This window comes from Pantherophis guttatus, chromosome 1 (assembly GCF_059756535.1).
Source record: "Pantherophis guttatus breed Tessera chromosome 1, ASM5975653v1, whole genome shotgun sequence".
Classification (NCBI taxonomy): Eukaryota; Metazoa; Chordata; class Lepidosauria; order Squamata; family Colubridae; genus Pantherophis; species Pantherophis guttatus.
Genome location: NC_142063.1, coordinates 198,954,044 through 198,968,925, shown reverse-complemented (window position 1 = coordinate 198,968,925; position 14,882 = coordinate 198,954,044). Strand labels below are relative to the sequence as shown.

The 14,882-nt window shown below is 36.4% G+C and overlaps 1 protein-coding gene and 1 long non-coding RNA gene across 8 annotated transcripts in view; one reads left to right on the top strand and one right to left on the bottom strand.

Annotated features, from left to right (window-relative positions):
- The window catches only part of SLX4IP (SLX4 interacting protein), a 101,478-nt gene that overhangs the window by 18,138 nt on the left and 68,458 nt on the right, over positions 1-14,882 (top strand). The window lies entirely within an intron of this gene.
- LOC117674383 (uncharacterized) lies at positions 9,071-13,839 on the bottom strand. The gene is made up of 3 exons (XR_015733724.1): positions 13,612-13,839; positions 11,848-11,919; positions 9,071-9,319 (listed from the first exon to the last, which is right to left on the bottom strand). It is a non-coding gene; the product is annotated as an uncharacterized LOC117674383 (long non-coding RNA).

Here is a 14,882-nt window from a genome sequence, read left to right as displayed (position 1 = left end):
TAGTCTGCTGCGCCACCAAGGCTTTAGGCAGCTTCCAAAGATTTTTCAAAATTTAACATGTCCAGTTTTTAAACTTAATCTCTAGCGTTAGATGTTCCACGTCTAACTTCTGTCCAATTCATTGAAAATGGGGTCATAGGTCACTCCCTGTAGTTTATTTTTTTTTTTTTCAATTTTTATTAATAGTAAACAAAACCAACATAAATACATAAAATAACATACAAAACTAACAAACATCAATTCAGTCCAATGACTGACTCTTAGAAGTTACTATAACGGTGGAGTATTTTCCATTTTTGTATTTATATTGATGTCTATAATCATCTATTTACACGGTTATATATATATATGTATATATAATTGATTCCTTATTTACTTCTATACATTTCTATTGATTAGTCATAAACTATCTTTGTGTTCCTATTTTTGCCTCCAGCCAGCCGTACCATTTTTGCCATACTAAATAATAATCAGTATCATCCTTCTCTTGTATTTCTTTTGTAAGCTTATCTAATTCTGCACATTCTGTAATTTTAGCTATTATTTTGTCTTCTGTAGGTAACTGTTCAGATTTCCAATGTTGGGCAAAGAGTATACGTGCTGCTGTGAGGATATGAATGATTAGATATTTTATTTCTTTGGTATAATTTGCTGTGATGATTCCCAATAAAAAGGTTTCCGGTCTCATTTCAAGTTTTTGTTTCGTAATTTCTTCAATCATTGTTTTAATTTGTTGCCAGTATTGTTTTGCCCTTCGGCATAGCCACCAGAGATGGTAGTATGTCCCTTTCTGTGATTTACATTTCCAACACATCGAAGATGTATTTGGGAACATCTTGGCTAGACGCGCCGGTGGGAGGTGCCATCGGTAAAACATTTTATAAAGGTTTTCTTTGTAAGGTATGGACAGTGTCATCTTATAGTTTATCTTCCACAAATTCTCCCACTTATCTAATTCAATAGTATATCCTATGTTTTGGGCCCATGTTATCATGCTTTCTTTGACAACCTCCTCTTCCAATTTGTATTGTAGTAGGTACTTATAAATTTTGGTAATCATTTTCTCATCTGGACTTTGTAATATTTTATCCAATTCATTTGGTTCATTTTGAAATCCGAATTGTGCCCGATCCGTTTTGTATCTTGATTCTATTTGCATGTATGGCCACCAATCAATGTCTATACCCTGATGTTGTAATTCTTGTCTTGTTTGTAATTCTCCTTCACTGTTCAGTAGTTCTTTATAAGTCCTCATTTTCGCTATATCCATGGCATTGGGGTATATTTGTGCTTCCATTGTCGATAGCCATCGTGGGATCTTGGTGTAGTGTTTCCTAACCTCTTGCCATGATTTGTACAATGCTTCTCTAATGATGTGTTGCTGAAAATACCCATGGTGCTTATCCTTTCCCTCCCAGAGAAAGGCATGCCATCCGCGTTGTAGATCAAAGCCTTCTAGTGATAACATTCTTTTATTCTTAAGATCTATCCAGTCCCTTATCCAGTTTAGCGATGCTGCTTTATAGTATAGCTCCCAGTCCGGTAGGCCCAGGCCTCCTTTTTCTCGGGTATCTTGCATACATTTTATTTTAATTCTGGCCCTTTTCCCATTCCAAATAAATTTTGTTGTTATTTTAGTGAGGTCCTTAAAGAAATTCTTTCCTGGCCAGATTGGGGCTACTTGGAAAAGGTAGAGTAATCTAGGGAGTATGTTCATTTTTATGGATGCAATTTTCCCTAGGAATGACAGTTGTAATTTGTTCCACGTTTCCAGGTCTTTTCTAATTTGTTTCATTAATTTATTGTAATTGTCTTCTCTGATTGTTATTGCTTTGGCAGTAAGCCAGATTCCTAAATACTTTATTCTCTTTACAATTTGTATTCCTAATTTGTCTTCTAGTTGTATCTCTTGTACCTTTGTCAAGTTCTTTGTTAATACTTTAGTTTTTTGTTTGTTAATTTTAAGCCCTGCAACTCTTCCATATTCCTCTATCCTCGCTAAAAGTTTGGCTCCTGTTGTTTCCGGTTGCTCCATTATAAACACCACGTCATCAGCAAAAGCTTGCAATTTGTACTCCTCTTTCCGTATTCTCAAACCTTTTATTTCGGGGTCTTTCCTGACTTCGTTTAATAATATTTCCAAAGAGATTATGAACAATAGTGGGGATAAGGGGCAGCCTTGTCTCACTCCTTTTTGTATATCTAGGTTTTCAGTCATATCTCCATTGATCATAATTTTGGCCGTTTGGTGGGAATATATTTTTCTAATCATTTGTAAAAATTTAGCACCGAAGTCCATAATTTCTAATTGCGATATGAGAAAGTTCCAGTTTAAATTATCAAAGGCCTTTTGTGCGTCTAAGAAAAGTAGGGCTGCTTGTTTATCGTTTCTTTTCTCATAATGTTCCAGGACGTTAATAATTGTTCTTATGTTATTTTTGATCTGTCTTCTTGGGACAAAACCGTTCTGATCCGTATGTATGTATTTATGAATAATTGCTTTCAATCTTTGCGTTATGACCAACATGAAGAGTTTATAATCTACGTTAAGCAGTGAAATCGGCCTATAATTTTTAATTTGTGTGGGGTCTGTGTCTTCTTTAGGGATAAGTGTAATGATGGTTTCAGTCCAGGATTTGGGAATTTCTGCCTCTAATAATGCATCGTTGAGAACCAGGAGTAGCAGTTCATCCATTGCATTTTGACAGTTCTTATAAAACTCCGTTGGTATCCCATCCGGGCCTGGGACTTTGTTGTTTTTTTGCTTTTTCCTTGCTTCCACCAGCTCAGACATCGTAATTGGTCTATTTAATGCTTCTCTGTGGGACTTCTCTAATTTTACGATGTTTGTTTTACATAAGTATTCCTTAATGTCTTCCTCCCGAATCTCTTCTCCCTTGTAAAGACTTTGGAAGAAATCTTTAACTATACGTTTTTTGTCTAGATTAGTATGATATATTTGTCCTGTTTCGTCTTGCAATTGAAATATTGTTCTCCTTTCTTTTTCTTTTTTCAATTTATACGCTAACCAGCGCCCTGTTTTGTTTGCATGCTCAAAGTGTTTCTGCTTTGCTAATTTAATTTTCTGTACGATTTCTGTCTGGGTAGTCAGGTTGATTCTGTGTTTAGTAAGGTTTAATTTTGCTTTTATTGTTTTGTTTTGGGGGTCCTTCTGCAATTCTAATTCATATGTTCTGAGTTCTTCTAACAACTTATTCCTTGACTGAAGTTTCTCTTTGTTTTTTTTTGCCATATACGCGATTGTAAGACCTCTTATATATGCTTTAATTGTGTCCCAAAGATTTTGAAGTGATGTCTGTTCTTTAGTATTTATTTGTAGGAACATTTTAACCTCTTTCTCGATCATCTGTATATATTCCTTATCCTTTATTATTCCCGTGTCCATCATCCACCTCCTTTGCTTTCGATGTCCCTTCCATATTATTCTAATGGGGTTATGATCTGCCCAGGTGTTCGCTGCTATTTCGATATCTTTTACCTCCTCTCTGAGGTCTGAAGTCATCCAGGCCATGTCGATCCTAGACCATGACTGGTGTGGGTTTGAATAATATGTGTATTGTTTCGTTTGCATGTTTGCCTCTCTCCATACATCATGCAGGTGTAGTTCATTGATCATATCCTTGAAGGATTCCGGTAGAGTTTTCTTTCTGGTTTTACTTTGTTTGGTACTTCGGTAATCTTTTTCTATGTCCGTGATTGCGTTGAAGTCTCCTACCATACAAATAGCTTCGTACTCCAGGTCTTTAATTATATTGTGTAGCTTTTTGAAAAAATCATTTTGATTTGCGTTGGGTGCATATATAGATATTAATAGTATTGTTTTGGATTCTGTTTGTATTTCTATTATTAAGAAACGTCCTTCTGTGTCTGCATATATTTGTTTTGTTTTTAGGTATTTCTTCACATATATTACGACTCCTCTCTTTTTTTGGTCTCCAAGCGCTGCATATAGTCTTCCTAATCTTTGATTATCCAATAGTTTTTGATGCTGTCTTTTAATATGTACCTCTTGGAGTGTTATAATATCCATTTCTAATTTTTGAAGTTTTGTGAATGTGTGTTTTCTTTTTGCTGGTGAATTAAGTCCGTTTATGTTGATTGAGATGAGTTTTAGCTCTTTTTCCATCTCTCTTTATTTATTTATCCGTTGGTTGCAATCTTTTGTTGTTTCTAAGTATCATTTGCGTCTTTTCCCTCGCTCCCTCTCTCTCCATTCTTTCTCTTTCCAATCTTCTCCCCTCTTCTTGGTCTCTTCCTTCTTTCTCTGTCCGCCTTTCCTCTTGCCTCTTAGGACCCTCTTCTTTTCTGCTCTCTTGCTCCTCCTCCAGCGCGAAGTGTTGATCAAAGAAATCCTGTGCTTTTCCTACGTTATCAATTCTATATTTTTTGTCTTCCCAGGAAATTAGTAAACCCTCCGGTATTAGCCAGCGGAACTTTATTTTAAATTTATTTAATTGTGCCGTTAGGAAGTTGTAGTTCCTTCTTTGGTCCCTCGTCCTTTTTGGTATCTGTTTGAGGGTTAAAATTTCTCTTCCCTTATACATAGCTGTATCCTCTCTCATCTTCCTATAGATCTCTTCTTTTAAGGATTTTTTTGTAAATCTGATATGTATTTCCTTTGGCAGTTTATTTCTCCGGGCGTAGTTCGTGTGGACTCTATAGATTTCGTCTATTCCACTTCGAATCTCTTCCTTGTTCCTCTGGGTCACTTCAGAGAGTATCTCAGTCATGATTTCTCCTAAGTCCTCCTCCTTTTGCTCTTCTACATTCTGGAACCTTAAGTAGAAGGATGCCTTCTCCATCTCAAGATATGATACCGTGTCCTCTAGGTCCTTATTTGTAGCTGCTTGGTCATATTCCATCCTCTCCATTTTCTTATTTGTATATTCTATTCTCTCCTCCACCTTACAAATCCTCTGTTCATTTTCCTCCATTTTATGTTGTATCTTTCCTATCTTCTCGTCCATGTTCCTAATATTATCCTTTATCTCTCCCACATCCATCCTTAATTCCTCATGATTTTTCCTTGTCTCCTCGTGGTTATAGGCCATAGTCTCTTGCATTTTATTCATTCCTTCCTGGATCGTCGTTAATATGGAATGAATGTTTGGCATACTAAGGGTGGGAGCTGCTTTATCCTTTTCCATGGTTTCAGCTGTTTTTTGTTGTATTGGGGAGGCCGTAAGTATCATCTGGCTTGATGGTATTTTCTTACTTAACTTAGAGATTGTTGTTGAGCTTGTAGTTGCCATTTGTATTTCTTTTAATATCTTCTCCCAGAATCTCATATACTGATTTCTATTTAGGTTGTTCTATTTCTTTTGGGATTTTTGTATGGTTAGTGGCTTTCAATAGTCCCGGTAATCCCAAGAAAATAAGCAACTAGGATAGGTTCCCCTGTCACACTATCACTATCTGTATGTAAATTTATCTATAAGTTCTATTTTCCCTTTTTCGATATTTTACAGAGATCTTCAATTCATAATAACTGTCTAGTCTGTATTACTCTCTAAGCATAGGGGTAGAATATAAGGGGGGGGAGCGAGGGAAAAGTCTAATACTTCAGCAATTCATCAGTTAACTATCCTTATATTTGGTTATTTACAATCTTATTTAAATTAATTGTTAAGTACTATTAATTAGTATTTATCAAATCAATTGCCTTAATTTCAATCTTAAAATCAATTAATCTGTCTGATATTGTTTTCAAAGCTAGACATATAGAGAGATATAATATTTAACTACCACGATAAAATATAGCACTAAGATAAATATAGTTATATATTAAGAGTAAATATAAAATTAAATTAACAGTTTTATATATATAGTATATATTATATAATATATAAGATTATATAGATTTCACAAACAATACATTTAATATTAATGCCTTCTATAGTTCTTAATCACTAATTTGTTACCAGCTTTTAATACAATTAATTATACTTTACAGTTGATTCTTCTTTTTTTTTTTTTTTTTTTCTGGATCACTCTCTTCTTCTTCTTCTTTTTTTTTTTTCCTTCTGGATCACTCTCTTCTCTCTCTCTTCTTCCCAAATTTGTATCTTTCTTATTTCTTATTTATTGTTCAAAGTCCAAAGTTCAAAGTCCAATATCCAATGTCCAAATATTTTTAGATTGAGTGTCCAATGTCCACCAAAGCTTCAAGAAAAAACCCCCAAGTGTCCACCTTTCAGCAGGGAGAGAAAAGGAGTAAAAGGTAGAATAATCCAAATCCCAAAGCTTAGGTCCAAACCTCTAAATCTCCGAGGTCCAAAAGTCCAAGAGTCCCAAGAAAAATATTCTGCTTAAACTAATTTAGTTTATCTCCAAAAGACACTGATCTCCACTTTAAACAAAGTTTTCCTGGCGCTCTCTCTTCCAATATCAAATGCTTGTAAAATGTCTCGTTATCGCTTCCACAAAGTCTGTCAAATTAACCCCCTTTCTCTCCTTAAATTCCGTCTCTCCTCTGTGGCTGTATATTCGAAATCCAAAGCTTATCTGGGCTCGCTTTCTCCTCCTAAATTTCCTCCGCTTTCACCGGCTGCTAAATTGTGCGCTGTCACTGTCAAAATGGAAGCTGTCTCCGCTTATTTCTCAGTCGCCGCTATCTAGCTTCTTAGTTGGAGTTTTAACTTCTTCCGCCTTCGAATTTCCCGTTATGGATTGTAAATATACCTTTTGAACTTTTTTCTTTCCCGATCTTTCCACCGAAGTCTTCTTTATTTGATTTTCGCTTCCCTCTTAGTCAGCTGTCAACGTTTCTGGCCAGCCGGGTGGCTGGTTTTTCCCCGATCAGGATTAAGGGGGGTTTCCTGAACCTTCGGGGGGATTGCTGTCCTCCCCGAGGTCCTCGGAATTTCCCCTTTTTTCTATTGACCTCTCCGAGGTCAATAGTGCCTAAATCGGCTCCTAGATCGGCGATATTAGGGACTTGGAGAACGGAGAGCCGTTCCTTTCGCCCCTAACACGATGACGTCACCGCCGGAAGTCCCCACTCCCTGTAGTTTAAACTATGATATAAGCTTACCCACATCAAATGATAATTAACATTTGCCCCTCAAGACTTTTGCTCCATGGTTCTCAAGTGCCTCTGGGTTACTAGTGAGAATGAATAAAGCTTTGATTGCATGATATTGAAACTGTGGTTATCTATCAACACTCTTGATAGAAAGGTAGGACAATCTATTGATCTGTCAACGTTTAGTCTTGTTTATGAGCTGCTACCTTAATTTCCACCAAGGAGATCCCCAGAAGAGTTGAGCTAATTTTATGGCAGAGCTCCAAACCATGTTGTGGCTTGCAGACCACTGAGTCATACAAAAGAAATCTACCTCATATGATGAGAGGAATGATGTAAGAAGAAATGTTAGTATGATGGAAACCTGATTTCTTTGGAGCCTTGTGACTACCAATCATTCTATATTGAAAGTCCATAAACTTATAGTTGTTGGTCAGCAAACCTGTGTGGACTTGTAGTTCAGTGTAGAAATTCAGACATTCATAGAATTAACATCCCAATTTAGCACAATCTAACACTGATGATATTACCTAGTTGGGTGGTGAAATGTCTGCAAGAAAACAGCCAAGCTCGGAGACCACCAATGACCTCACACCTCAATTTATTTAGGCAGCAATAAGTGTAAGCAGAACAGTGGCTTCCTCAGACAGGTTTATTTAATATGTCCTCAGTATGTCTTCCATAAAATTAGATTTATTTTAAAATATTAAAATAAATGACATAATTCCACCCACAGATTTTATTTTGAAGAGAATCATTATTTCATCATTTGGTATCTCTTAACACCTCCATCCTTACTTACTAAATAATTACTTACATTTATTGTTTATCCTTACTCATTTATTTATTTTATTTATTATTACAAATTCTTGCTTATTATCCCTATTATATTGGGAGGGAAGGAGGGAGGGAGGAGATTTCCAACTCTCCCTTGCCGGCTTCCCACAAACAAAGTCAATGGGGAAGCCAGCTGGAAGCTGCTCCCATTCCCACTGATTTTATGGCCTCTGATGGTCATTCTATTTCTCTGTTTAGTAGGGGAATATCTTTGAAATGATGACCCAGCGGATCATGGATTATCTACTATTGTGGTAAAATTCTATGTGTATTTATTTGAACACAGCCCCTTTCAATCAGAATGGAATTTATGTATATACATGCATGCAGTTTTCCTAGGATTCACTAGATTATAAAAACAAACTTTTTTTCTTCTCTTTCCCCCATGGAGAAAAGTCAACATTGTCTAGAAATGCATGGTTGTCACTGGCTGTTTTTACACTTTATCCAACTTTGTGGTCTCACATAGGTCCCTACTCAACACACATAAGCACTCTTCTCTACTACTCCTCATATTGTATCCTACTCTCCACAATATTATCAACATATCTTATGAGTAATATCACAAATTGGACCCTGGACTCTTCACAAGTACCCTGCCACTCCCCCTCCTCAGGTTTACAAACTGCTCTCCCACAATGGTCTGGCTGTGATTCCAATTCCCTTTCTCCCATTGAAGTCATGGTTGGTTGTTTCTTGATATTTCGCAACCTAAACTTCTTATGAAGGATTTCTATTTTGAATACTGTTTTGAGTTGCCAAAACAGCTGAGAGAATATTATATCAAACAGATTTTAAATGATAAATCCATGCTAGTTTCAATGATAATATGCTTGATTTCAAATTGAAATTCAGATTTTGTTTTCTGTGCAAGTCATAAATTCTGCTTGATAATATATTATCTAACATGTTTTCACTCAGAACTGTTTGGAAAGCTCTGGAAAATTCATTGGCTCATCTATTTACATCTCAGCGGTTTCCAATGTAATTTAGGAAGAGAAGAACACCTACGGTCTTAATAGCTTTGCTTCAGTAGAGCACATGTATCTTATTAGAAGGTCCCAGAGGATTTCAGATCATTTTCCTGATGTTGTAATGCAATATTTTCTGTAGAGGGAGTACTTGATCTACATTTGAGCTATAATCTCCAAACCTTGGGTTGAAAATTAATACTACATTCAATGAGAAAAGTTTTACTTTCCTGAGTTTTACTTTAGTTTTTTTTTTTTTCCTGAGAGGCTGACTTCGATAATTTCATTGCCTCTTTGGATGGAATGGGATGCAAAGTGAAGGATGGTTAAGAGATAGATTTGAGGCAAGAAGGTCCAATTTGCTAGGCTCAGCTACCTTAGATCGTTCATTCTCTCTCCACGATATAGGGTGATTGAGGTAAAGAAAGTGAGGAGAAGTGAGCGTGGTGTGTCCTGGTTTAAGTCCCTGAAATAAAATTGGGGTAGAAATCTAATAACTAAATACACCTTGTTCAGCTGAATATGAGCAAACATGAATGAAATAAGTAGTATAGCCCTATTAAATAAGTTCAAAGGTGAGGTTGGCATTACTAAAATGCTGTGAAGATAGATTAACATTGATTGCGAAGTCTTAGAAAAGCAATGCTCTATTCTCGAGAACATAACATGTTAACATCTAACAACATTTTAAAAGAGACCGGTGTTGGAATAATGTGGATTGAAGTTGCAACCTTGTATGTGCTTACTCTAGAATAAGCACTGTTACATCCAGTGGGACTTTATTCTGGGTTAATTAGATTGGCCTGACACTTCCATAGCGAGATAGGGAATGTAAAATGAACTTTTTAAATCTGGAATAACCCTGCCATTTTTTTTCCTTGGTGGAATAATTTTTTAATGTCAGGGGATCATTGAATTGAATTTAAAACTGCATAGATCTTTTATGATGACTTAGCCTAACCTTAAAATAACCTTAAAATTGTGTGTGAGTCCTTGAGGTTCCACAGTGGGAGTCTTTGGAGCCCCATGTTAAAAATAATGTAGAGTAGTTTTTCCCTGCGTCCCCTTCAGTTTTTCATCATTGTACTGTTGTCAAGAGGGCTGTGCAGGTTGCTCTGTGCTGCCCCCCTGAGGAAATGCTATTGACACTCTCTCTCCCTTCCACCCTATTAAGCAGACTCTTGCTTAACCCAAGAAGGCGCTCTTGCGATCTCTGATGACAACGATAGCAATAATTACAATCTGACATATGAAATGTTCTCTCACAAAAACAGGTTTTTGAGTTCTCTGCACTTCCTTAGGGCATTCTCTTGAAGGCTTTAAAGTCAACTCCTAATAAAACTGGAATTATCTCCTCATTCCCTAACTTCCTGGTTTGTTCCCCTGAGAAACTGTTCCCTTGCCAGGTAGTGTGTTTTTTCTATCTTTTGGATTCCTATCATTGAACTTGGCCACTGTTAAGCCAGGATGCACGCAAACTACAGAAGTGTTTGAGATTATAACTTGGCTCCTTTAAATACCAAGCAAAGGGCACCCTTTGCCTGTCATCCCATTATATTTTCCTTTCTCCTTTCAAGTTTGATTGTAGTAATTTTTTTGTCATTTGTATTTTGATCATTTAGCTGCCAAAATCCACTTTTGTCTTTCTGGTTGGTAACTTGATCTGACATCTAACAAGCTTAAAACTCCATACAGTTAATGATTTTCTTAGGTTTATCTGATTTGAATTGGGCTTTCTGAATTGTGAAGAAAATAGCTTTTTCTATCACGTGTACATTAGTTTACAGGCGGTTGGGAGATTTCCAAAATTTTGAAAGACAAATTGTCTCTTTCATAACATGTCAGTGATAACACCTATTTACCTGAAGGGAATTGATCAGGTTGCTCCAGGTTGTTCTGCTCATTTTTTCCCCTGTATTCTGGACAGATAAACCCTCTTTAAAGCAAATGAGCCATCTTTTAAGGGGGTTGTTACTTGATTTTGTAGCATGTTAGTATCTCTACCTCTTTATCTCTCTCTTTGTCCCTCCATCCATCTTTCCATCTATCTTTCTCCAACCCACCCAGTTATTAGTTTATTAAAATACATAGTTACCTGGGTAAATGAGACTGTTGGACACCATTGAAATGTCTTTGGGACTTCTGCTGTCAAAGGGATTGGGGTTACATATCTTGTTTTACTTTAGTTTTGTAACCTTTTAATCCTTGAGGGGGGACATTCCCTCAGTCAAAAGATTTAAAGTTGCTTATGAAAGTTGCTTTTCCCAGTTTTAGCTTGTAACAAAGAAGCCTTTCTGTAAATAATCCCATATGCTATATCTGGTTCATGATTACTAATCTAAAACCTTTGGGCCTTGATTGAATTATACTGTTTGTAAGCCTGCTTTGAAAAACTTGATTCAAGGCCTCTCCAAGTGCCCATTTTTCTCTCAAGAAGCAAAAAAGGGGAATAACCCTCATTAAATCTCCCATCAGTGACAGGAATTGAGTGCATCTATGCTAGATGTTGATTCCCTAGGCAAGAATAGCAGAGGGCATGGACTCGTCTTTTGTATGGTTGGGGAACATTTTAGATGTCATCTTGCTGTGTGAGAACTATATTTATGTAGATGGCTGAGGTCAATGTTTAAACAATTCTGACCATATGAATATAGACTAGTTGCTTCTGGCTATCAGATCACCATTCCGCTAGGAAGTGGATGTGTGTGAGAGACTGAATTTTTTGGGAAGCAGCCTTTAGTGAAGATGTTTCATTAAGGTTTTATTTAAGCCCTCAAAGTACTGGTTTATACCTTTAAAAAGAATTGGGTTAATATAATGGCATTGGAGTCGATCTTCAGTCAGATGGTGTCTAAATCATCATCGTTTTCCATGTTCGCTTTATGTAATAAAAGCTATATGAAAAAGATTGTCATCTTGCAGTAAATGGTGTTTTAAATATAGTTTATTATTAAAATAAAACTTGCATTGATATGAGAAGGAAGCCACACTCACCCAGTATTCATATGAAGCCAAGGTACATCATCATTTAGAGTCGTAGACACCCAACTTTTCATTTGTACATGGCTGTGAGAAGCAAATTAGAAGATTTTTGCTTTCATTTTCACCAAACTGTGGCTTGTCGTTTTTGAATTAGGCTCAATTAATGTTGCCTATGTATTACTTTAAAGAGGCACAAAGAATGGGAAAGTATTAGAGTTAGAAAGCATATAGTCTACTGAAATTTATGTAACTTTCTGTTAATATTAAGCTAATAAAATAACTTTTGCATATTTGAGAACTTCATCCCTTTCATTTTTTATTGTCTAAAGATCTAAATGAACAAATAATCTTGGGTTATTTTGAAAACTCGTAATTATCCAAAGTTTGTCCCAGATTAAAAATTTAGTTAGCTGATAATGCAAGTGATTCATTTATAGCTGTTCTGGAAATGGAGAAGGGAGGGAGCTTCTGAGGCTCATGCACTAAAATCAAAGCCAAATTTCTGCATTATTAGAACCATTATATTGTGATGTTCTCTTAAACCATGGTTCAGAGACCATTTCTTAAAATGTGAGGAAGAGAAATGTGTGAAAAGCAGATAACTGATGAAATAATATTTTTGCAGTATTTAGTACCTTTATTTGCAACCATATGTTTTAACGAAATTCATATAAAATTAAAACAATTCACATCAGTTTAGTTCTTGAAAGTGATGAAAGAAATTGACACTAAGGGGGAAAATCATTACAGCCAGCTTGCAGTTCCTTCATGTGGACTTCCTTTCTGTTATTAACATTTTCTCCTGACTGATTTCCTACTCACTTGAATTAGCAACATTAATTTATTTGTGTGGAGAGGAAGTGAATTTGGTTTTACTTCTGTAACTATCATGATGTTCTTACACATCATTAATAAAATCATTCTTAAGCAAAACATGACTGTGTAAAAAGATTTTCAAGCTTCATTTCCACATCTGATGTTTTATTTAGCAAGCATTATGACTCATGATTTCTGGGGAAGCCTCTTTGTAATGCTGAGCAATGGCCAGCTGACTCTTAATAGACAACTTATATTTTACTTCATTATTATTTAGTTTAACTAAATTTGTCATCCATCAATGGCCTAATTCAGTTTTTCCCAACCTGGAGACTTTGAGACGTATTGAACTACAACTTGCAGAATTCCATTTTCTATAGGAATTCTATGAATTGTGATCCTATCCAGTTCAAAGGCCCTGGGTGGTGGAAGGAAAACTTATTATGCAATAATTGTTGTATAAGACACTTCACTGTGACAGATTACTCAGCTATATTTGCCTGCTAAAAATAAATCATTGTAAGGAACTGAAAATCTGTCTCAAAGGAAGGCATAGCACATGTGTTCTGGAAACATCTTTGGAGTTTCTTCAGTTCAGTGCTTCTGCTGCAAATGGTATACAGGTAGCCCTCGACTTATAACTGTTGGTTCAGAGACTGTTCAAAATTATGGCACTGAATGAAGAGACTAACCACCCTTGCCCAAAGTTACAGCTGCTGCAACGCCCTTGGATTTCTCATTAACAAAATTTGAGAATTTGTCAATCCACTCACATTTATGACTGACTGCAAGGACATTAACTCTAGCATGTTGTAACGCTCGGCCCACAGCAGTTTTGGAAGGCTGATATAAAAAAGCTGAGAACTGAGACTGTTTCCCCTATGGACAAACGGTCATTGAAACTACAACTCATACTGCCTCCTCTATAAGGACTCACAGACTCATTTTATAGCACCTTACCTGATTAAAGTACCGTGGGAATTCGGGTTTCTTTTAAGTACAATTACTATTATTGGATCAGTATGACACAGCTTCTCTGAACATAGCTGAGTTTTGCTACTTTGTAAAATTAGGCAGACCTTGGTCACCCACTGATGATTTCACCATCAATTGTAATATGTTACTACATCCTGTCCCGTCCTGTTCAGTTCTGTTCAGTCTTGTTTTGTTTTAATGTTTAACTTTTGTGCTGGTCTATGACCGTAATAAAAATTGATTAATATGACAGACTGCAGGGATGCTGCAGCATACACACCCCAGTCTATCTTCCCCACCCATTCTGCCCCACTGGGTGCCCGCAGGCCTTAGACTTGCTTCCCACACTCTCCTCCTCTCCCCCTCAACATGGCTTAATCACTTATCTTTTCCATAGAACTCCTTTGGGAAGCAACTGCTCCGCTGTGGCTTTCCTACACAAAAGCTGTGTGGTATTATCCCGGTGCCATTTTGGGAGCAGCTGCAATGAATTCCGGGATAATGGTACGCAGCCTCTCTATTGTATAGGGAGGGTGCGGGTAGACCGTCTGGGTCTCCTTCTCAAGCGCGATCTCTGAGATCTTGTTATTGTTATATACACAAGAATGTGAAATTATAACTGCCAGTTCTTTAGCTGTTGGCCTTCATAAGCATGGAGTTCTTCCAAAAAACCAAGTCGTAATGTATCATCATAGAATATGTGAAGATCCAAGTAGTAATGTGGCCTTTTGTAATTGACAGAAGGAAGTTTTGTCAAGGTACAGATTTAAGCATGGTCCAATTTTTTTTATGGCACCCAGTATGCTGTTATGACCAGTTTATGCCATAATCTTTCAATTTTGATTTTTACATCTTACTATTGTGATCTTCTCCAATTCTTTGTCTTCTATTCTACTATTCCCTGGTATTGCCATATCAGTTATCTACACTTCCTTCTTATTACTAGTATGACCATTGTATATATGCCTAGAAATCTACTCTCTTTAGCCCACAGAAGAACTCTGTAAGAAGCATGGTGGGGAACTCTGGTTTTTATTGCTATAGTAACTAGAATTTTATGCTTGTTAATTTGAATACAATGGGGCTATGTAGATATATAGTATGATATATAGAAATGCGCACACATACTTGAGAGGGGTTATTTTACAAGCTTTTCTACATAAGGGACCTCTTTCATCCTTCCTTCTTTCCTGTATTGTATTGTATTGTATTGTATTGTATTGTATTGTATTGTATTGTATTGTATTGTATTGTAT